At 43.1% G+C, this 22,364-nt stretch overlaps 1 protein-coding gene and 1 long non-coding RNA gene across 2 annotated transcripts in view; one reads left to right on the top strand and one right to left on the bottom strand.

Moving 5' to 3' along the window:
• Positions 1 to 22,364, top strand: part of LOC143781409 (uncharacterized) — a 443,129-nt gene that overhangs the window by 301,835 nt on the left and 118,930 nt on the right. The gene's annotated exons all lie outside the window — the stretch shown is intronic.
• LOC143781406 (uncharacterized) overlaps positions 1 to 22,364 on the bottom strand; it is a 120,999-nt gene that overhangs the window by 62,299 nt on the left and 36,336 nt on the right. The window contains exon 2 of the transcript XR_013216694.1: positions 14,011 to 14,069. The gene's annotated coding sequence lies outside the window, so the exon portion shown is untranslated. The remainder of the gene's footprint in view (positions 1 to 14,010; positions 14,070 to 22,364) is intronic.

Genomic DNA, 22,364 nt, shown 5'->3' with positions numbered 1-22,364 from the left:
GACGAAGAAGGACTGAGTCCTTTGAAACGTGTTGGTTTACTGGCCCTCTCATTCACCCGTCCCCCAATTCTGGTGACCTCACCCAGACCATGACCACCTCCAACCTCGCCACTGGTCGGCTGCGCTTTTTGGCCGAAGCACACCGCCAGTCTACTGCATTGGCTTACGGAGGTCACGGAGGGAACCTGACACCACGGTAGGACGCTCCCCAGGTCTCCTGCCGTTCTACCCTCTGCAGTAATCCTGCAGCACCATCGGAGGCTCAGCCCACAAACCGTGCTCTCCACTTCTCCAGATAGCAGCATCACCAGACTCCTGGCACATGCACTGTGCTCACCGCTGCCAGAGGTAAGCTGCACACCACTAGGGAATGTGTTTCACATGTACCGATAGCATCACCGGACTCCTGGCACGAGCACTGCGCTCACCACTCTGTCACACATCCTTGCATGCTGGCATACTACAGGCCTCTGTAAGGTCGCTGGGCATCGTGCACATACGGATCAGTTACATTACAGCGTTAGCGCAGGCACAGATTCTTTGTATTTCATGCTTCTTTCTTGAACTTCTGTAATTAAAATATGGATTAGAGATGGCAGAGACAGACCGATCATAAGCAGATGTCAGCGGAGAACAGACTTACTCATTAGAGATGAAGGGGCCGATTCACCATTGATTGGGGCAGATTTTGCCAGCTTTCCATTTGCACCATAATCATCTTTTCATTTGTACCTTTCCTAAACTCCCTGTTTTGTGTGCGTCTGTTTTGTTTTAAGCATTTGTGGGCAGGGTTTAGACTTTACAGATGTTTTCATGCGATTTTTTTTTTTAATTTTAAACTTTTTGAAAAGTCACTAAAATGTTTGTGGAAATGTACAGCAGCCTCCACCAAGATTGATTTTATATAAAGCAGAACATTTTTGCCAAACTTTGCGACATTTTGCAAAATGTGCAAGTTTTTTGCACTAAAACAAAAAGCTCTTAACGACCGTAGGATTTTCTGTTTTTGAGTTTCCGTTTTTTCCTCCCCGTCTTCCCAGAGCTATAACTTTTTAATGTTTTTCTGTCAATATGGCCGCGTGAAGGCTTGTTTTTTTGCAGGACAAGTTGGACTTTTGAACTTCACCATTGGTTTTACCATATCGTATATTGAAAACAGGAAAAAAAAAATCAAAGTGCAGTGAAACTGCTAAAAGGCAAAATTCCACAAATTTCGTTTTTTTTTTTTTCTTTACCATGGTCACTAAACGCTAAAACTGACCTGCCGTTATGATTCTCCAGGTCATTACGAGTTCACAGATACCAAACATGTATAGGTTCTGTTTTATTTAAGTGGTCAAAAGAAAAATGCAAAGTTTGCAAAAAAAAAAGCGCCACTTTCCGAGACGTGTAATGTCTCCATTTTTCATGCTCTGGGGCTGGGTGATGGCTTATTGTTTGCACGTTAAGCTGATGTTTTTATTGATTCCATTTTGGTGTAGATACAATCTTTTGATCGCCTGTTATTGCATTTTATTGCAATATTGAGGCGACCAAAAAAAAAGTAACTCTGGAGTTTCGATTATTTTTCTCAATATGCCGATTACCATTCAAGTTAATTATATTTATATTTTGATAGATCGGGCATTTCTGAAAGTGGCAATACCAAATATGTGTATTTTTAATTTTGTTATTGTTTTATTTTGAATGGGTTTGAATGGAGGGTAATTTAAACTTTTTTTCAATTTTTATTTATTTTTTCAATTTTTAACAGGTCATCAATGTATCTGTACTAGCACTGCATGTGGGAAGTGGCCTGGGGACTACTGTGGAAAATCTCCTCCTATAGGCTGAGAAAGAGATTTGCATACGATGGCGCCATGCCGTGCCCATGGCAGTGCCTTGCTTCTGTAAAAATAATCTATCTTTGAATGTAAAATAGTTAGGTGTCCTCCTACCTTATTTTCTATGCATAAGAATTTAACTAATTTGTCACCTACTGACTCTTTATATGATAATCAATACTTAAGAAGACACTGATGTAGAGTTTGTTAATCTTAAAATCTTTCAATAAAAAAAATTATACTTACGTGATTTTCTTTACTCTGCTGCTGTGTTCTTAAAGCAGCAGAGAAATACTCTGAGGAGCCTAGTGTTTAGAATGGAGACGAAAGGACGGGAAGGTTAGAGAGTTTGGAAGATATGAACTAAAAAGGGAAATTATTTTCTCTCATAATGGGACTTATAGACATTTAAATATATTGGTTTCTTCCATTAAAAATATACCATATAATATAAAGACATAAAGGGAAGACACAAAGTGTATCTGCCCCTGATATAATGAGCCTTAGTGTAACAACATGTCACATACAATAATGGGGGAAGAGTTTCCTTACTTTGGTATGCTTCTCTGTTTTTTATTATGCTCTTTTTTGCTGTTGGAGAAATAGAAGAAATTATCACAAATAAATACCTTGTAATGTAATAATCAACAACAAATCCTTGTCTCATAGGGACACCGACAAACATAATGCATTACCTGTCTCATATACGTCACCACACGATTTAGATAGATGTCATTACTAATTAATATTATATTTTTAAATAATGTTACAATTAACATTATTATTAATAATAATTCATACATTAATAGCTCATTGTATGAATATCAAATTCACATGCACTTGTAACGGGACTGATCTTTTACCTGTTGTCACGATAATGTAAAAATGTCATAATGTAAGATAGTTCTAGAAATTACCATGTCACAGACACACATTGCAGTTTTGACCCACCTTTCTCCCCCTCTGCATTCGCTCATACAACAAACAAAGCCCTATGGCTGATACTATCCAACTTGATACCAATGTGTGAGCAGTGTATGGCTTTTAAACTGCAGACAACTAATCCTGTAAAGCCCCTCGTTGCCCCCTCCCCTTGCCCAAGGAATATCTTTGTCTGGGGGCTCAAAAACTGTAAATAGGTGGAAAAAGAGTGCATGTCATTACTCAGCCCACTCAGTGATGTCACGACAAGAGGGCATATCTTTACCCCTGCTGAATTGAGGGAAGAGTTGGTCCAGGAAGCGAGCTAACAACAGCTCGGCAAAGCTGTGTTCATGCATCTGGATATATGGAAGCCCTTTATCCTCCATAGCACACGGCCAGTCACAAGCTGAAATGTTCTGAATGCTATGTAAGTGTTCTCTTTTCAATGTTAACCCTATTTTATTTGTAATGTACACATGATTTTGTCTTCTTTATAATATCTTTTATACTTTGTAAACACTGCCTACCTTTTTATGGAGTAAAATATATAATTTACTAGCTTGTCTCTCTCTGCTCTATAAATGAACTGTCACTTCCTCTGAAGTGAATTACGCTACTGATTTGGGTTGGCTCCAGACCAGTTAACCCTTGTGGAATCGAAGCTGGTGGCAGCATACTTTGTTCTGTGCGATTGGGAATCTTTGTAGCGACGGCGGCATTGATAATTATTGTTCCCGCCTTTGTGGGAGTAGTTATAATGCCCTCGCTGCAGGATGCCCAATAGTCAGTACATAGCAGGCAGCCTTTCTGGTGACTAATTACCCTAGGTGCAGGACCTAATCTGACCTGAGGGTAAGGGGGACGCCAGAGAGCTGCAAGTTCCAAACCGGAACTGGGATATAGATAAATCCCCTTCAGAAGGAACCAGGGGCAACCAAACCACCCCGGTTTGTGACAAATTGGTGTGAGTAGTGGGGAAGATAAAGGTATCCTACCCGGGATCCCTGACATGTTGTTGGGATCCGTGACACATTGTTGGCAGCACGGGTGTGAACCGTGACACCTGTGTAACTACCAGGACGAGTCATTGTATAATTTTGCATCTAGAAAACAGCATTTAGGAAATCAGGGCATGTCCATTTGTGGAAAGTGTTAAAATACCTACATGTTTATGACTTTGCTTCTGGATGTTCTAGCAAAGCATTTCGGCATCCACCATTTACGTTTGCATCTGAAGAAAAATCCAAACAAACAAATTGAGACACAGACAGTTCACATTATCATTCTGATCAGTCTATGAGGATTTATACAGCAGCGTTATTGTCCTGTGTAATGGCCTGCCCTTATGTCACTTTTCACGTCATCGTTCAAAAGTCCAAAGTCTCGTTAGTCTAAATGCAGCCATGATTGATCTTATTAGTTACGGGATCGGCTCTGTGTCTGCCACTGTGGTCTTTGTTTCATATCTATAATAAAAATGAAGTTTTTATTAGAAACAGAGAAAATATCAGAAAATATAATCTGTAGAGTCAGGGGCACAGTTATAGAGAGTTAATAGATAAAAAAAAAAACAGATATCCAACAACGGACTCCATAAATTTCACTTCTATACCATCTAGGTAAGAACCTTTACATCTGCATGTGAAAACCTCAGAACAAACGACTGGAGGGTTTCTGGTCTCACTGGTCTTATGTTTTTGGACTTAGTTATCATTATGTTCAGTATATACAGCCATGTTGTGTCCAGGGATGTCAAACTCAAGTACACAGTGGGCCAAAACGAAAGGTTGAGGGCCAACCTTGATATGTATAACGTTAATCGCGACAGAAAAAAAGGGAAGAAAGGAAGAATAAATGTGTTGGCGAATCTGGCTAAGGAATGAAGGACCCCAATACGGCAGGAGAAGTTAGGGTTGTGGGGATGGTAGATAGCAGTGTAAAGGGGAATGTAGAGGGTGCGGGACTCTCACAGAGAAGGAAATCTAGGAAAGTAGAGAAAATAAGAAGCTCATTAACCGCACTGAAAGAATAATATTCTCAGAGTCAAGATGGTAGAATGTGAACAAAAAGGGAAAGATCTCAATATATGTAGCAAAAGGATAACAATGTGCAAAAAACAAAATGGAGAATATATGACCAAATAAAGCAATAATATAAATCATGGCACGAGTGCACTGGTTTAGTAGCAGACCTATGCCCAGCTAGTGGAGGAGACACAGGGTAGTAGGCGCTGTGCGCACTTAGATGTTTGGGAGGGCACACGGAGGAGGTGCGAAGATGTAGGGAGAAGAGGAGGGAACCTCCGGCTCAGGTGAAGGCCGCTCAGGAAGGGCGTCATAGCTGGGGAGTGAGTGTTGTAAATGGCCTTGTAGTAACCCGAGAGCGTGCCGGACTGGAGATGCGGGATCAGTAGTGGTATCAGCGGGTCGGCTCTAGGAGACATTTGTTTTATTTTCTCACAGGTCAAATACAATTACACTGTATGTCTCCCTCCTCTGCGCCACCCACCAGCGCCTCTACCTTCATCTTTGCCAGTCATACTGGCCATTGGCAAAACTGTTTTCAGTGCGCCATGGCCACAATGGAGCGGCAGCACTGCTCAGACAAGATCAAGAGCTCAGAAAATTGTGCCCCCTATAATCCTGGAGTAGGAGACCCCTAAATCAGTATGTACTGCAATGTTTTCTATCCTCCTCAGGCTATACTCAGTGATAACAAATCAGATACTAATTAATATCTACAATCATATACAACCTGTGATATCTCTATACTCCATATCTCTGTACTTACAGCTCTGGCAAAAATGAACAGACCACTGCAAAATGTTCAGTTTGTCTGATTTTCCTCTTTATAGATATAAGTTTCAGTAAAATGTAAATTGCTCTTTTATTCTATAAACTTCTGACAACATGTCTCCAAATTTTCAAGGAATCAATTTTGTATTTTTTTCCTGAAAAGGAGAATTGGTCAAAACTAAAAAAAAAAAAACCCCAGTGCTTTCAGACCTCAAATAATGCAAAGAAAACAAGTTCATAATCATTTACAAACAACAATACTAATGTTTTAACGCAGGAAGAGTTCAGGAATCAATATTTTGTGGAATAACCATGCATTTTAATCACAGCTTTCCTGCGTCTTGGCAGCTTTCCACCAGTCTGTCACGCTGCTCCTGGGTGACCTTATGCCACTCCTGGTACAATAATGTCAGCAGTTCTTTGTTTGGTGGCTTGTGAATATCCATCATCCTCCTGATTATATTCCAGAGGTTTTCAGTGGGGTTCAGGTCTGGAGATTGGGCGGCCATGACAGGGATTTGATGTGGTGGTCTCCTAATTTTTGCCAGAGCTGTTTAGTCTGATGGTGTCTTTGCTTTGGTCTTCCTCTCTTATTTGGAGCAATCCCTGCCCACCTCTTGCTCCTCTTCCTCACTGCTGAGCACATAACATTGATTACATGCAGTAATAAATAAATCTCATAAATGAACATTATTGTAATCGCTCCTTTATAGGGAGTGTTACAGTGGGTTCATACAATGCAACAATGGTGCATTTACTGCTATGTTGTTCCAAATCCAGAGGAAAACTTGCATTTAGGACAGAAACATACCCTGTGATCACATTGTGTGAGCCCACCATAGTGCGGATAAATACATCATTCATGAACAGGTGTAAGATATTTCTGACAAATTCAGAATTTTACAGGACAGCGCACAGTACTGCACAGCTCCAGTAGGGGGCGCTTTTAAGCCTAAGAACGCTGTCTGTTATGTAGTTAATAGCGATACATCCTAGCGCATTGATGACATCACGCCGCAGGCACTAGGAGAGCGGGTGTACGACAGAGCACTACAGGGGCCTTCTACTTCTCTGGCCAAAGAGGCTGCACAAGTACAAAGCCCAAGTCAGTCATCGTGAGCTTCAGGTGATTAAATGGGGACATTCAGGCACTGAATAGAAATAAATGGCATAATTAAAGGGGCAATAAATGGCAAACTGACACAAAAATCAGTGCCTCTTAGTGTCCACTTACCATTTATCATTCTTTATTAATGCCCTTCTGTGCCCTTTGGGTGCTACATGAGCAATAAACTGGAACAGGTCAGCCTGAAGGACCAAAGGGGCAAATGGCACATAGGGGTCACTGATTTCTGTGCCCATATTCCATGTATTGCTCCTTTTGTGACCTTACGTTCAATACCTGAAGGCCCCCCTGGGTGCTTGTCCCTGGTCGTTTACCGGCTGAGCCTTTGTTCTTAGATGTTTGTCTAGTTGTAATTCTATTCTGGGACACTGTGGATCCCACCAGGTCTTCAGACATCTGAATAGATTGAGCTTCCCGGGAAATGTTGGATGTTATTGACCGAGATCTAGATCTGGAACTAGAGATGTTCCTGTAGCGGGAACGGGAGCGATCACCCTGGCTACGCCATCTATAAACATTAGCTGTTTGTTTGTCACGCACATCTCGCTTAAATTTCCTCGCCTTGTTATTCTGTATCTCAGTTGCCCATTTTTGCAAATCAGCATCAATAGTGTCATTCAACTTTTTGAGTGCTTCAGAAGACATCTCTTTTGGAAGAAACAATTGAATAGACTCAATTTCAGTTTCTATGTTGCTCAATGTCTGTGAGTCCATCTCCTTTAAGAGTGTCATATAATCCAGTGAACATGTGTTAGACAATTCCTCCCATCTCTCTTTGAAGTTACCATCAGGGATAGGGAAGGAGGGAAACACATGTATCCTGAGACCACGAGGGATTAGTTTCCCTTGTAAATACTTTTCAAAATAGGCATGGTTCCACCATACTCTGGTCCTCTTACGAAGGAGATCTTAAGATAAGTTATAACTCATGTACAATTATACATATAGAGACAACATGTTGCACGGAAACAATATTATAGCAAAATATGACTGACTCAGTAGTTCAACCAGAGGTCCTAAGTCACTAGATCCAATTCCCTGTTGAGGCCCTTTGGTGCGAGGGTCTGTAGTGTGTGTATCCAGTAGGCCTCCCTCTCTCTTAAGTAGCTTGACCTGATTGCCGCCCCTCCTGGGTCTTTCGACCTGTTCCACACCTTGGAATCTTAGTTGTGAAATGGAGTGTTTGGCTGTTATGAAGTGATCCGGTATGGGTAACCATGTCTTTTTGCATCTAATAGTGGATTTATGGCTCGATATGCGGTCACGGATGTGTTGTGTCATTTCACCTACGTAAACTAAACCGCAGGGGCATTTAACCACATATACTACAAAATTCGATTCGGAGCTGCCCCATAGAGTAACACTGGTCCGAGTGCCATGCGATTTTTTCTCACTTAGCACTCCTCCGTAGTCCTCTCTAGTGTGACTCCGGCCTGACCATAATTTACTCATAACCTCATTGTTATCCTATGAAGAAAAGGGATGAGGAGCAGTAAGAAGAATTCAACGTGGCCTAAATTCTTTATTATTGAAAGCAATTTTATCCTTCATATGGAAACATTGTAAATGCCCGTGATAGAGAGCAGTAATGTCATGATACCATCACTATGGAGTCCTCCCCTTATTCTACACATACTACTAATAGATGGATGTGGAGAGATGTAGTAAGATACATACTTGTATTTTATCTTCCACGCCTTCACTGATTCAATCCATTTACTAAAGAAAAAGACAAGAAAAAAGAATGAATAATATTACTCATACACATTCACCAAAATAGTAGGAAGACAGATGATCCTATTGAGCCTTCATATAACCAGTGCAGACTGATAGCGAACATCTCTGCGGTGGATTATTACAGGGAGAGTCTAGGAGAATCAATGATCCCAATTATGATATACTTACCGAAATTCCTCCTCCGCTGACATCATCCTATAGAAGAGTAAGGAAGACAATTAGCAATGATTGTATCAGATGATATTAAGAAAAAAGGAGCGCGCTCAGCTATCTTAAGTTGGTGCTGGCTGTACTTGGGAAAAACCCAACAACAAGTCCAATATAGAAAAATCAGCCGCACTCTTATGGTATATCTTTGCAGAAATGTGATGTATTTATTCACATGTGTTGAGACAAAAATTTATATATATATATATATATATATATATATATATATATATATATACACACACACAGCAGGGAGTATAAACGGAGTAGTAACGTTTCGACCCTGCCTCGGGTCTTTCTCAAACTGTAATCAAACACAAATAACAATTAGTGTTATATACATATGAGGTGCTTTACATAAAGACAAAACCAGATGAACATAACATTATTTACAGAAAACAATATAAAGTAAGGATCCCATCTGAAAAGTATCTTTATGAGATATTGCTGTCAAATAGAGAACCTCTGCAAGGTCTATCAGGGGTGCTGTCGCTAACATAAAGTTCTATTACAGAGCGTGGAAACAAGGTCCAGTCGGACCAGCAAAGCTCAAAAATAGGTACAAAATTGGGTACAAAATTAAGTAACGTTATACCTAGTGGTGGACATGATATAGAGAAGTACTGACCTGCGTTTTCTAGATAGTGTGCCCCCAGCCACCCCAGAAAAGGCACATCTGGAAGATGCACCTATTCTGGCACTTGGCCACTCTCTTCCCATTCCCGTGTAGCGGTGGGATATGGGGTAATGAAGGGTTAATGTCACCTTGCTATTGTAAGGTGACATTAAGCCAGATTAATAATGGAGAGGCGTCAATTACGACACCTATCCATTATTAATCCAATTGTATGAAAGGGTTAAAAAAACACACACAGATTATGAAAAAGTATTTTAATGAAATAAACACACAGGTTGTTTTAATATTTTATTGCTCTCTCAATCCACCTGAAGACCCTCGCTCTGAAAAAAAATAAACCAACAATATACATACCTTCAGATGATCTGTCACGTCCCACGAAGTAAATCCATCTGAAGGGGTTAAATCATTTTACAGCCAGGAGCTGTGCTAAAGCACTCACTCGTGCCTGTAAACCCCGGGTACTGAATGGAAAGCAGGGTGATCTGTACTTACCTTGAGTTGCGCTGATGCGCCCTCTGCTGGATGTCCTCATATGAACTCGAGCGTGGGAACTTTTCCAAGGCTCCATTTCATGAGAACATCCAGCAGAGGGCGCCTCTGTTGGTTTATTATTTTTCAGAGCGAGGGTCTTCAGGTGGATTGAGAGAGCAATAAAATATTAAAACAACCTGTGTGTTTATTTCATTAAAATACTTTTTAATAATATGTGTTTTTTTAACCCTTTCATACAATTGGATTAATGATGGATAGGTGTCATAATTGACGCCTCTCCATTATTAATCTGGCTTAATGTCACCTTACAATAGCAAGGTGACATTAACCCTTCATTACCCCATATCCCACCACTACACGGGAGTGGGAAGAGAGTGGCCAAGTGCCAGAATAGGCGCATCTTCCAGATGTGCCTTTTCTGGGGTGGCTGGGGGCAGATGTTTGTAGTCAGTGGGGCCAATAACCATGGACCCTCTCTAGGCTATTAATATCTGCCCTCAGTCACTGGCTTTACCACTCTGGCGGAGAAAATTGCGCGGAGCCCACGCCAATTTTTTCCGCCATTTAACCCTTAATTTTAGCAGCTACAGCTGCCAAATTTTGCACATACACACTACTAACATTAGTAGTGTGGAATATGCAAAAAAAATGGGGATATGAGATGGTTTACTGTATGTAACCATGTCTCATATCCTGTCAGATTTGTGAAGGAGAAATGAAAAGCCGGCAATTGAATTACCGGCTTTTCACATATATTGCGCTGAATTAAATTTAAATACAGTATATATATATATATATATATATACATATATATATGTGTCTCAATTACATATATATATATATATATATATATATATACTGTATATATGTTTTAACGAACATTTGAGCACATAAATCCATGAGATGTCGGTTTTGCAAGCCTGCGAGAAAATCTCGCAGTACGGATGCCATACGGATTACATACGGAGGATGCCATGCACAAAATACGCTGACACACCCTGCCTACGGATGACATACGGATCACTATTTTGGGGACTTTTCTGCGTATTACGGCCGTAAAATACGGACCGTATTTTGATACGCTGAGTGTGAGGCCGGCCTTAAGGTCAAATTTCAGATGAAACTAGGCACGGAAAGGAAAAACAAAATTAAGAAAAAGTTCTTTGCAAATGTTTCCATTAATAGATCCTCCTGGGACATGCTGGGGGGGTGAGGATCACAGTAATTTACGGTGAATGTAATAAATAGGATTTTTACTGTACCTGGAATCTTTGTTGTTTTTTAGTAGATGGTGGAGCTGTAAACACAAAACACAGCAGGTTACACATTTTTGCTCGTCTTTGGTGGCTTTTTATATGGATTTTCATCCAGGTTATCAGAAGTTACATCATTTTTCTTCTGTTTTATGGGGTGAAGGTGCAATAACCTAAAACGGACATTTGTACACATTGAAAAATTTCAGAACTGGGATATTTTTCCATTGTGATAATCCCTCGTGGTTGTTTGACCGCAGCACCCTCACACGTCATCACTCTGAGCTGTCTGTGCGTGGTTCCCTGATGGTGTGCTCATGCTCTGCGGGCGGAGGCTGCCGGTGCTGCCTGTCTGCATGGGGATGGGATGGCCACTCTCCATTCACAGTACAGGGGAACATCCATGTGGCATCATTGCAGAAGGGGGACCTCGTAGTTACGTGGTGTGCCCCGGAAGTAGGAACAGATCCAGTGGCCCACTAGAGGCATCAACCCTTCTGGCATTTGCCAGAAGTGCCCGATGCTCAGTCCGGCCCTGGAGATTACAGTACGGTATGGCAGCAGGAAACGGGTTAACGACAGACTGACAGTTGACAACGGGGAAGGCGGCAGGTGACGGGCCTCTTGATGCCTTGCCTGCACCTTTACAAGTGATGGGCGCAGAACGGAACATCGGGGTTGGCGGCCGGTCTTCATGTCCTGCATCAGACAGTGAAGGTAGGGAACAACGGCAGCGGGCGAAAAAGAATCACAGCTGTATGCTCTGGTGTTCTAGCGGGCATGCTATCAAAAAACAACTTTGCTAGGTCTTACTTTCGAAGGAGGCCTTATATTTAGCAGTTCTGCAAAACCACAGCTAGGTCTTATTTTCGGGAGATGTCTTATTTTCGGGGAATCATGGTATGAAAAGTAGATAATTGAATATGCAGATTGGTCACCTTTCCTCATTTAACTAGATGCGCATTTCAACTATAGGTATCAGTGGGACATAGTGGGGGGCGCACATCTATATATATATATATATGGCCGGGTTTAAGGTGGGGTCAGCAGCACTGACAAAGAAGGCCTGAGTCCTTTGAAACGTGTTGGTTTACTGGCCCTCTCATTCACCCGTCCCCCAATTCTGGTGACCTCACCCAGACCATGACCACCTCCAACCTCGCCACTGGTCGGCTGCGCTTTTTGGCCGAAGCACACCGCCAGTCTACTGCATTGGCTTACGGAGGTCACGGAGGGAACCTGACACCACGGTAGGACGCTCCCCAGGTCTCCTGCCGTTCTACCCTCTGCAGTAATCCTGCAGCACCATCGGAGGCTCAGCACACAAACCGTGCTCTCCACTTCTCCAGATAGCAGCATCACCGGACTCCTGGCACATGCACTGCGCTCACCGCTACCAGAAGTAAGCTGCACACCACTAGGGAATGTGTTTCACATGTACCGATAGCATCACCGGACTCCTGGCACGAGCACTGCGCTCACCACTCTCTCACACATCCTTGCATGCTGGCATACTACAGGCCTCTGTAAGGTCGCTGGGCATCGTGCACATACGGATCAGTTACATTACAGCGTTAGCGCAGGCACAGATTCTTGGTAGACTCTTGCAGCTTTTGGTGAAATGGTGGCTGTGGCTGGATTACTTTCTTGCAGTGGCAATGACCGCGCAATGTGATGACTGAACTTCTGTAATTAAAATATGGATTAGAGATGGCAGAGACACACTGATCATAAGCAGATGTCAGCGGAGAACAGACTTACTCATTAGAGATGAAGGGGCCGATTCACCATTGATTGGGGCAGATTTTGCCAGCTTTCCATTTGCACCATGATCATCTTTTCACTTGTACCTTTCCTAAACTCCCTGTTTTGTGTGCGTCTGTTTTGTTTTAAGCATTTGTGGGCAGGGTTTAGACTTCACAGATGTTTTCATGCGATTTTTTTCTTTAATTTTAAACTTTTTGAAAAGTCACTAAAATGTTTGTGGAAATGTGCAGCAGCCTCCACCAAGATTGATTTTATATAAAGCAGAACATTTTTGCCAAACTTTGCGACATTTTGCAAAATGTGCAAGTTTTTTGCAGTAAAACAAAAAGCTCTTAACGACCGTGGGATTTTCTGTTTTTGAGTTTCCGTTTTTTCCTCCCCGTCTTCCCAGAGCTATGACTTTTTAATGTTTTTCTGTCAATATGGCCGCGTGAAGGCTTGTTTTTTTTGCAGGACAAGTTGTACTTTTGAACTTCACCATTGGTTTTACCATATCGTATATTGAAAACAGGAAAAAAAAAATCAAAGTGCAGTGAAGCTGCTAAAAGGCAAAATTCCACAAATTTCGTTTTGTTTTTTTTCTTTACCATGCTCACTAAACGCTAAAACTGACCTGCCGTTATGATTCTCCAGGTCATTACGAGTTCACAGATACCAAACATGTATAGCTTCTGTTTTATTTAAGTGGTCAAAAGAAAAATGCAAAGTTTGCAAGAAAAAAAAAAAGCGCCACTTTCCGAGACGTGTAATGTCTCCATTTTTCATGCTCTGGGGCTGGGTGATGGCTTATTGTTTGCACGTTAAGCTGATGTTTTTATTGATTCCATTTTCGTGTAGATACAATCTTTTGATCGCCTGTTTTTTATTGCAATATTGAGTCTGGCTGGGACATCAGATGGCCAGAGCTTACTGCGTCTGCGCAGGACACCAGTACACAGCGCAGGCGCCGGTTTTGAAACGATAACAGCGCTGAGGGGGCGGCGCCGAAAGCCACTGAAGATGTGAGTGACGGCAGAGGAGCTGGCCAAGCTGGGGAGTGAGGACCCGCCACCCTGGCTAGAGACAGGAATTGTGGCTAAGTTTAAAAACGCTTTATTTGGGGTATACTTGAACCTAACACTAAAAGAGCCACCTTGTTAGAATGCAGCATTACTGCTGCACAAGGTGGCTCTTTTAGTTTATAACGGCTGGAGGGGGGGGTGACAGTGGCCCTTTAAAATCTTTCAATAAAAAAAATTATACTTACGTGATTTTCTTTACTCTGCTGCTGTGTTCTTAAAGCAGCAGAGAATCCCTCTGAGGAGCCTAGTGTTTAGAATGGAGACGAAAGGACGGGAAGGTTAGAGAGTTTGGAAGACATTAACTAAAAAGGGAAATTCTTTTCTCTCATAATGGGACTTATAGACATTTAAATATATTGGTTTCTTCCATTAAAAATATTCCATATAGTATAAGGATATAAAGGGAAGACACAAAGTGTATCTGCCCCTGATATAATGAGCCTTAGTGTAACAACATGTCACATACAATAATGGGGGAAGAGTTTCCTTACTTTGGTATACGGCTCACTTTTTTATTATGCTTTTTTTTGCTGTTGGAGAAATAGAAGAAATGATCACAAATAAATACCTTGTAATGTAATAATCAAGAACAAATCCTTGCCTCATAGGGACACCGACAAACATAATGTATTACCTGTCTCATATACGTCACCACACGATTTAGATAGATGTCATTACTAATTAATAATATTATATTTTTTAATAATGTTACAATTAACATTATTAATAATAATTCATACATTAATAGCTCATTGTATAAATATCAAATTCACATGCACCTGTAACGGGACTGATCTTTAACCTGTTGTCACGATAATGTAAAAATGTCATAATGTAAGATAGTTCAAGAAATTACCATGTCACAGACACACATTGCAGTTTCGACCCACCTTTCTCCCCCTCTGCATTCGCTCATACAACAAACAAAGCCCTATGGCAGATACTGTGCAACTTGATACCAATGTGTGAGCAGTGTATGGCTTTTAATCTGCAATCAATCCTGTAAAGCCCCTCGTTGCCCCTCCCCTTGCCCAAGGAATATCTTTGTCTGGGGGCTCAAAAAATGTAAATAGGTGGAAAATCAGTGCATGTCATCACTCAGCCCACTCAGTGATGTCACGACAAGAGGGCATATCTTTACCCCTGCTGAATTGGGGGAAGAGTTGGTCCAGGAAGCGAGCTAACAGCTCGGCAAAGCTGTGTTCATGCATCTGGATATATGGAAGCCCTTTCTCCTCCATAGCACACGGCCAGTCTCAAGCTGAAATGTTCTGAATGCTATTTAATCGTTCTCTTTTCAATGTTAACCCTAATTTATTTGTAATGTACACATGATTTTGTCTTCTTTATAATATCTTTTATACTTTGTAAACACTGCCTACCTTTTTATGGAGTAAAATATATAATTTACTAGCTTATCTCTCTCTCTGCTCTATAAACGAACTGTCGCTTCCTCTGAAGTGAATTACGCTACTGATTTGGGTTGGCTCCAGACCAGTTAACCCTTGTGGAATCGAAGCTGGTGGCAGGATACTTTGTTCTGTGTGATTCGGAATCTTTGTAGCGACGGTGGCATTGATAATTATTGTTCCCGCCTGTGTGGGAGTAGTTATAATGCCCTCGCTGCAGGATGCCCAATAGTCAGTGCATAGCAGGCAGCCTTTCTGGTGACTAATTACCCTAGGTGCAGGACCTAATCTAACCTGAGGGTAAGGGGGACGCCAGAGAGCTGCAAGTTCCCAACTGGAACTGGGATATAGATAAATCCCCTTCAAAAGGAACCAGGGGCAACCAAACCACCCCGCTTTGTGACAAATTGGTGTGAGTAGTGGGGACAATAAAGGTATCCTACCCGGGATCCCTGACATGTTGTTGGGATCCGTGACACATTGTTGGCAGCACGGGTGTGAAACGTGGCACCTGTGTAACTACCAGGACGAGTCATTGTATAATTTTGCATCTAGAAAACAGCATTTAGGAAATAAGAGCATGTCCATTTGTGGAAAGTGTTAAAATACCTACATGTTTACGACTTTGCTGTTTTTTCTGTCAAAGCATTTTTGCCACCTTTGCCACCATTTACGTTTGCATCTGAAGAAAAATCCAAACAAACAAATTGAGACACAGACAGTTCACATTATCATTCTGATCAGTCTATGAGGAAATCTAGGAAAGTAGAGAAAATAAGAAGCTCATTAACTGCACTGAAAGAATAATATTCTCAGAGTCAAGATGGTAGAATGTGAACAAAAAGGGCAAGATCACAATATATGTAGCAAAAGGATAACAATGTGCAAAAAACAAAATGGAGAATATATGACCAAATAAAGCAATAATATAAATCATGGCACGAGTGCACTGGCTTAGTAGCAGACCTATGCCCAGCTAGTGGAGGAGACAGAGGGTAGTAGGCGCTGTGCGCACTTAGATGTTTGGGAGGGCACACGGAGGAGGTGCGAAGATGTAGGGAGAAGAGGAGGGAACGTCCGGCTCAGGTGAAGGCCGTTCAGGAAGGGCGTCATAGCTGGGGAGTGAGTGTTGTAAATGGCCTTGTAGTAACACGAGAGCGTGCCGGACTGGAGATGCGGGATCAGTAGTGGTATCAGCGGGTCGGCTCTAGGAGACATTTGTTTTTTTTCTCTCACAGGTCAAATACAATTACACTGTATGTCTCCCTCCTCTGCGCCACCCACCAGCGCCTCTACCTTCATCTTTGCCAGTCATACCGGCCATTGGCAAAACTGTTTTCAGTGCGCCATGGCCACAATGGAGCGGCAGCACTGCTCAGACAAGACCAAGAGCTCAGAAAATTGTGCCCCCTATAATCCTGGAGTAGGAGACCCCTAAATCAGTATGTACAGCAATGTTTTCTATCCTCCTCAGTCTATACTCAGTGATAACAAGTCATTCATCAGATATTAATAAATATCTACAATCATATACAACCTGTGATATCTCTATACTCCATATCTCTGTACTTACAGCTCTGGCAAAAATGAACAGACCACTGCAAAATGTTCAGTTTGTCTGATTTTCCTCTTTATAGATATAATTTTCAGTAAAATGTAAATTGCTCTTTTATTCTATAAACTTCTGACAACATGTCTCCAAATTTTCAAGCAATCAATTTTGTATTTTTTTCCTGAAAAGGAGAATTGGTTAAAACTAAAAAAAAAAACCAGTGCTTTCAGACCTCAAATAATGCAAAGAAAACAAGTTCATAATCATTTACAAACAACAATTCTAATGTTTTAACGCAGGAAGAGTTCAGGAATCAATATTTTGTGGAATAACCATGCATTTTAATCACAGCTTTCATGCGTCTTGGCAGCTTTCCACCAGTCTGTCACGCTGCTCCTGGGTGACCTTATGCCACTCCTGGTACAATAATGTCAGCAGTTCTTCTTTGTTTGGTGGCTTGTGACTATCCATCATCCTCCTGATTACATTCCAGAGGTTTTCAGTGGGGTTCAGGTCTGGAGATTGGGCGGCCATGACAGGGATTTGATGTGGTGGTCTCCCAATTTTTGCCAGAGCTGTACAGTCTGATGGTGTCTTTGCTATAGTCTTCCTCTCTTATTTGGAGCAATCCCTGCCCACCTCTTGCTCCTCTTCCTCACTACTCAGCACATAACATTGATTACATGCAGTAATAAATAAATCTCATAAATGAACATTATTGTAATCGCTGCTTTATAGGGAGTGTTACAGTGGGTTCATACAATGCAACAATGCTGCATTTACTGCTGTGCTGCTCCAAATCCAGAGGAAAACTTGCATTAAGGACAGAAACATACCCTGTGATCACATTGTGTGAGCCCACCATAGTGCGGATAACTACATCATTCATGACTAGGTGTAAGATATTTCTGACAAACTCAGAATTTTACAGTACAGCGCACAGTACTGCACAGCTCCAGTAGGGGGCGCTTTTAAGCCTAAGAACGCTGTGTGTTATGTAGTTAATAGCGATACATCCTAGCGCATTGATGACATCACGCCGCAGGCACTAGGAGAGCGGGTGTACGACAGAGCACTACAGGGGCCTTCTACTTCTCTGGCCAAAGAGGCTGCACAAGTACAAAGCCCAAGTCAGTCATCGTGAGCTTCAGGTGATGAAATGGGGACATTCAGGCACTGAACAGAAATAAATGGCATCATTAAAGGGGCAATAAATGGCAAACTGACACAAAAATCAGTGCCTCTTAGTGTCCACTTACCATTTATCATTCTTTATTAATGCCCTTCTGTGCCCTTTGGGTGCTACATGAGCAATAAACTGGAACAGGTCAGCCTGAAGCACCAAAGGGGCAAATGGCACATAGGGGTCACTGATTTCTGTGCCCATATTCCATGTATTGCTCCTTTTGTGACCTTACGTTCATTATCTCATTTCTCCACAACTGAGATTCATTGACCCCATTAGAGGAAGAATTACAGCCATGTATATATATATATAGGGTGGGCCATCTATATGGATACACCTAAATAAAATGGGAATGGTTGGTGATATCAGCTTCCTGTTTGTGGCACATTAGTATATGGGAGGGGGAAACTTTTCAAGATGGGTGGTGACCATGGCGGCAATTTTGAATTTGGCCATTTTGGATCCAACTTTATTTTTTTTAATGGAAAGAGGGTCATGTGACACATCAAACTTATTGAGAATTTCACAAGAAAAACAATGGTGTGCAGCCCTCTTCTCCCACTCTTGACACACTGATAGCAACACCGCAGAAGAAATGCTAGTCTAAGGGGGTCAGATTCCTTGTAGGAATGCTCGGACCTGACACCCATAATGTGGTGGTCACCATCTTGCTGGAAAAACTCGCGGAATCTGCCATCTTCACTGCATAAAGAGGGCAACACATCATGATGTGGCAATTTCAGATATCCAGTGGCGTTGAGGTTTCCATTGATGAAGAATGGCCCCACTATCTTTGGACCCCATATATCACACCATGCTATCAATTATGGGTGTCAGGTCCGAGCATTCCTACATGAACAGTTTTCTGGAAAGTGGATTGGTTGTAGTGGGCCAGTTGAATGGCCACCAAGGTCTCCTGATCTGACCTCCTTAAGGTACCTTCACACGAAGCGACGCTGCAGCGATAGCGACAACGATGCCGATCGCTGCAGCTTCGCTGTTTGATTGCTGGAGAGCTGTCACACAGACCGCTCTCCAGCGACCAACGATGCCGAGGCCCCCGGGTAACCAGGGTAAACATCGGGTTGCTAAGCGCAGGGCCGCGTTTAGTAACCCGATGTTTACCCTGGTTACCAGCGTAAAAGTAAAAAAAACAAACAGTACATACTCACCTGCGCGTCCCCCAGCCTCTGCTTCCTGACACTGACTGAGCTCCGGCCCTAACAGCACAGCGGTGACGTCACCGCTGTGCTTTCACTTTCACTTTAGGGCCGGCGCTCAGTCAGTGTCAGGAAGCAGAGGCTGGGGGACGCGCAGGTGAGCATGTACTGTTTGTTTTTTTTACTTTTACGCTGGTAACCAGGGTAAACATCGGGTTACTAAGCGCGGCCCTGCGCTTAGCAACCCGATGTTTACCCTGGTTACCAGTGTAAAACATCGCTGGTATCGTTGCATTTGGTGTCAAACACAACGATACACAGCGATCGGACGACCAAATAAAGTTCTGAACTTTATTCAGCGACCAGCGACATCACAGCAGGATCCAGATCGCTGCTGCGTGTCAAACGAAACGATATCGCTAGCGAGGACGCTGCAATGTCACGGATCGCTAGCGATGTCGTTTCGTGTGAAGGTACCTTTAGACTTTTATCTTTGAGTCATCTGAAGGCAATTGTCTATGCTGTGAAGATACGAGATGTGCAGCATCTGAAACATCAGACACTGGAAGCCTGCGCTAGCATTTCTTCTGTGGTGTTGCTATCACTGGACCATGTGTTCTTAATACGGCATCCAAAGCGCCTGAAATAAAACCATACAGCTCTGGTTAGAAGAAATTATGCTTAGGAAGCCTACGGATAACGTCCTCTGCCTGTATACAGCTGCTATAGATGGATCCTTGAGTATCTTTTTCCGGGAGACTCGGAGAAGTTCTGGGAATGTTGGCGAGAACGTTATAACCTCACCAGGGCCGGACTGGGACTAAAATTCAGCCCTGGCATTTGAAGTTGCACAGGCCCACTTGTCACATGGTGACTGTATAATATCTTTGTACACTTGTAGGTCACAAGAAGTGAGGTGCGTGTAACACGACTATATAACATATAGTCACAGCTGTGCCCAGTATTACAGCTCAGTCCTATGTATTGCTCTTAGGTGCAGGAGCGGGCAAAACTGCTATTTTACGCACAGAGTGGGGTCTCATAGATAATGAAGATGATGCTGCGCTCTACATGGTGCTGCGGCCTCTTCATACACAGTAGCTGATGGACAGTGATGCAAAGGGTCAGATACCAATGAGCTAATATTTATGTATTTATTTTACTCACTGATATAGCACCACAGGTCTTTACAGACGTTATCACTGTCCCCATTGGGACTCACAATCTACATTCCCTATGAGTCTTTGGAATGTGGGAGGAAACCAGAGAACCGGAGAAAACCCACACAAACACGGGGAGAACATACAAACTCCTTGCAGATGTTGTCATTGGTGGGATTTGAACTCACGACCCCAGCGCTGCAAAGCAACAGTGCTAACCACTGAGCCACCAAAAATCTCTACAAAGGCCAAGATCTGTATTAACGCCATATCGTTACCATATAGCAGTAGATATCAGCTCTGCATAACATATAAGAGATCACAGCACAGTTACAGATAATGACTTACAGATTACTTTCTTTCTGATTGACTCGTTCACTTTTCCCATCTTTTACATCTGGCCCAGACCGACATGACAACTTCTCCAGCCATAACTCGTCTGCAGAGAATACAACACAGACAAATTTCACTTCTCATATTTCAGCCTCATCACCATCTATTCCCAACCTGCACAAACTCCTCATCCTGCTGATACCCCAATACTGAGCCGCTGCTGCCATATGTGTCCCTATTACTGCCCCTGATACCCCAATACTGAGCCGCTGCTGCCGTATGTGTCCCTATTACTACACCTGATACCCCAATACTGAGCCTCTGCTGCCGTATGTGTCCCTATTACTGCACCTGATACCCCAATACTGAGCCGCTGCTGCTGTATGTGTCCCTATTACTGCCCCTGATACCCCAATACTGAGCCGCTGCTGCCGTATGTGTCCCTATTACTGCCCCTGATACCCCATTACTGAGCCGCTGCTGCCATATGTGTCCCTATTACTGCCCCTGATACCCCAATACTGAGCCTCTGCTGCCGTATGTGTCCCTATTACTGCCCCTGATACCCCAATACTGAGCCGCTGCTGCCGTATGTGTCCCTATTACTACACCTGATACCCCAATACTGAGCCTCTGCTGCCGTATGTGTCCCTATTACTGCACCTGATACCCCAATACTGAGCCGCTGCTGCTGTATGTGTCCCTATTACTGCCCCTGATACCCCAATACTGAGCCGCTGCTGCCGTATGTGTCCCTATTACTGCCCCTGATACCCCATTACTGAGCCGCTGCTGCCATATGTGTCCCTATTACTGCCCCTGATACCCCAATACTGAGCCGCTGCTGCCGTATGTGTCCCTATTACTGCACCTGATACCCCAATACTGAGCCGCTGCTGCCGTATGTGTCCCTATTACTGCCCCTGATACCCCAATACTGAGCCGCTGCTGCCGTACGTGTCCCTATTACTGCCCCTGATACCCCAATACTGAGCCGCTGCTGCCATATGTGTCCCTATTACTACACCTGATACCCCAATACTGAGCCTCTGCTGCCATATGTGTCCCTATTACTGCAGCTGATACCCCAATACTGAGCCTCTGCTGCCATATGTGTCCCTATTACTGCAGCTGATACCCCAATACTGAGCCACTGCTGCCCTATGTGTCCCTATTACTGCCCCTGATACCCCAATACTGAGCCGCTGCTGCCGTATGTGTCCCTATTACTGCCCCTGATACCCCAATACTGAGCCACTGCTGCCGTATGTGTCCCTATTACTGCACCTGATACCCCAATACTGAGCCACTGCTGCCATATGTGTCCCTATTACTGCACCTGATACCCCAATACTGAGCCACTGCTGCCGTATGTGTCCCTATTACTGCACCTGATACCCCAATACTGAGCCACTGCTGCCGTATGTGTCCATATTACTGCACCTGATACCCCAATACTGAGCCGTTGCTGCCGTATGTGTCCATATTACTGCACCTGATACCCCAATACTGAGCCGCTGCTGCCGTATGTGTCCTTATTACTGCCCCTGATACCCCAATACTGAGCCGCTGCTGCCGTATGTGTCCTTATTACTGCCCCTGATACCCCAATACTGAGCCTCTGCTGCCGTATGTGTCCCTATTACTGCCCGATACCCCAATACTGAGCCGCTGCTGCCGTATGTGTCCTTATTACTGCCCCTGATACCCCAATACTGAGCCACTGCTGCCGTATGTGT

The sequence above is a fragment of the Ranitomeya variabilis genome, chromosome 6, assembly GCF_051348905.1.
Source record: "Ranitomeya variabilis isolate aRanVar5 chromosome 6, aRanVar5.hap1, whole genome shotgun sequence".
NCBI classification, from domain to species: domain Eukaryota; kingdom Metazoa; phylum Chordata; class Amphibia; order Anura; family Dendrobatidae; genus Ranitomeya; species Ranitomeya variabilis.
The sequence above is the reverse complement of the archived record's forward strand: the minus strand, read 5'-3'. Positions and strand labels throughout refer to the sequence as shown.